Source organism: Belonocnema kinseyi, chromosome 4, assembly GCF_010883055.1.
Source record: "Belonocnema kinseyi isolate 2016_QV_RU_SX_M_011 chromosome 4, B_treatae_v1, whole genome shotgun sequence".
NCBI classification, from domain to species: Eukaryota; Metazoa; Arthropoda; class Insecta; order Hymenoptera; family Cynipidae; genus Belonocnema; species Belonocnema kinseyi.
In genome coordinates, this window is record NC_046660.1 from 142769122 (window position 1) to 142771893 (window position 2772).

General features: G+C 44.2%; 1 protein-coding gene across 1 annotated transcript in view; it reads left to right on the forward strand.

Moving 5' to 3' along the window:
* The window catches only part of LOC117171976 (transcription initiation factor TFIID subunit 12), a 174585-nt gene that overhangs the window by 115002 nt on the left and 56811 nt on the right, over window positions 1-2772 (forward strand). The gene's annotated exons all lie outside the window — the stretch shown is intronic.

Below are 2772 nucleotides of genomic sequence, written 5' to 3' on the forward strand. Positions count from 1 at the left end.
CAAAAAATAAGTTGACTTTATGGTTTTCTCAAAAAATATTCATTTATTCCTCAATATTTATGTTTTCCCCTTCAAAGTAACCCCCCTCAGATATAATACAATTGTGCTAACGCTTTTTCCAATCATCGAAGCACTTCTGATAATCATTTTGTGGTATAGCCTTGAGTTCTTTCAGCGATGCAGTTTTTATCTCTTCAATCGTTGAAAATCGATGTCCTTTCATGGGTCTCTTTTATTTTGGGAAAAGAAAAAAGTCACTGGGGGCCAAGTCCGGTGAATATGGAGGCTGAGTCATGACTGTGGTGCTGCTTTTGGTCAGAAAATCCTTCACAAGCAACGATGATTGAGCAGGTGTATCATCGTGTTGCAAAAGCCACTAATTGTTTTTCCAAAGTTCCGGACGTTTTTTTCGTATCGCCTCTCGCAAACGGCGCATAACTTGAAGGTAATACTCCTTATTGACCGTACGACTGTGTGGTAAGAATTCCTGCTGCACTACTCAGGATGCTTCCACTGAGAGGATTGGGCTTTAGTTTCGACGTCATAACCATATACCCACGATTCATCCCCAGTTATAACCCTTTTGAGAAAATCAGGATAATTATTGACTTCATTCAACATCTCCTGAGCGATGGTCATGCGATGGATCTTCGATCAAAATTAAGCAGTTTTTGAACAAATTTCGTTGACACACGTCTCATGCCCAAAACGTCCGAAAAGATATCCTCTCGGCTTTCTTGGAACAGCTTGTACCACGTATACACATTTTTCTTACTCAGAGTAGACTCACCGTATGCAAGTGTCAAAATTTCAAGAGTTTTAGAGCACTGGATTTCATTTTTCACACAAAATTTAATGCAAACCCTTTGCTCCATTTTTTCGAAAGAAGAAAATCGCCATAAGGACAACCGCAGGATTTCGCAGGGAGCGGGTGCTAATCTGAAAAATTGCACCCGCTTCCAGCGAAATCGCGGTAAAATTTCAGCCATAACCACGTCTCACAACCGTGAGATAGGTGGTATATATATATATATATATATATATATGATCGCCTATTCGGTTCGGTTTTGATTCTTCTAGAATCAAACCGAAGAGCCAATGACAAAGCCACCGAACGCGTTCTCGGGTTGCGGATAGAGGGTCCCTGGACCAAGGGTTTCTGCTCAATATGATTACGAAAATAAATAGGCAGTCGCGGACAATTGTCAAGGGGTGGTCCCGAAGGAATTAACCCCCAAGCGGAGGTGTGAAAACCGTGCCGAAAGCTGAATGGCACCTGGGTGATGTGTCTAGAACGGTGACTCTGGGATACCGGGCGACCTCTAAGAGTATGCAGCCTTATCCTTGCATGCGGGGCTCTACAAGGATGGACGAACCCCTTTCCCTAACTTCTCGCGGGAACAACAATTACAACACCAAACATAGTTGTAGCAAGTGTGGTTCAAAACCATACAGTACGTGCAGGGCTCCCGACAATAGGTCGGCCAACAATGCCGACCACTCTAGACCTGGGGGAGCCAATGAAGATGGATTTAATGCGATGGATCAGCGGAATCTCGGGACCTTCAGGTGGACGGAGCGACTAAATCGCGACTTGCTGGAGTGCTATGATGCGAGTGTGGCCCTGAACGGGGTTACACGGCACAACTGCATGCTCTGTGGTGCGAGAAACACCCGGAGCTATCGCACTTTTCGCATCAACGTCTGCGAAGCCATGCCGAACTACTCCAAAAAAGGGGCTATGTAAGCGGAGCGCCTACTCTAACACAGCTACAATAAGCTCCGGACCCGTTATCACACACTTAACAAGTCAAAGCTGCTGACCATCAGGCAGCATATTGTTGAGAGAATACGGATACTATCTGACGCTAAGATAAGTCTAGAGTGGAGAGAGAGGCGGGTCAGAGAAAATCAACAGTTTCTCTCTGACCCATCTCGACTCTTCCAAGGCCCTCTAGTTATAGTTGACCACCCGCTCGAACCAGGGGAGGTCGAAGTATTTTGGAGAGAAGTCTACGAAGTACAGCATAAACTAGAGGAAGACTCAGAAAATATAAATAGCTTTAAGGAGCTGTCTGATGCCCTCATAACACTTATCTGACCCGAAGAATTACAGGCCAATCACTTGTCTCAACTCACTGTTTAAAATATTCACAGCTATCCTAAATGTTAGGATTGTTCGTGCAATTGAACCTGTTTGGCAAGAAATGTATGAACAACGAGGCTCAAAGAAAGGCATAAAGGGATGTCGGGAGAACCTGCTCCTCGATAGATGTGTCTGCAAAGTTGCAGCATTCTACCAGCGTGACCTATCGATGGCCTGGATTGATTACCAGAAAGCCTTCGATTCGATCTCCCATAGACTTATCATCTGTCTTTTGGAAAGCTTAAACGTTCATCCGCAAATCGTGAGGTGCATAGAGAAATCGATGCCGCTTTGGAAAACCAGATTTACTATCTCATCTGGAAAAAATCGTGTGACAACTGACAAGGTCACCTTTCAGAGACCCACGGGTACTTTTGCGACAATCCTGCAGATCGAAAGTACAAGCTCACTCATGTGTTTTACATGGACGATCTTAAGATCTATGCTAAAAACAAAGAGCAACTACATCTAGCTCTAGGTATTGTCGAACGATATACTAAGGAAATTGGAATGGTATTGGCGTTACACAAATGCGCCTCATCCGGCATATTTGTTCTTCTGAACTGTCGGCGAGGATCAAAATATCTGCAACAAATATGCTTGCCGTTCCGGTAGTAATCTATTCA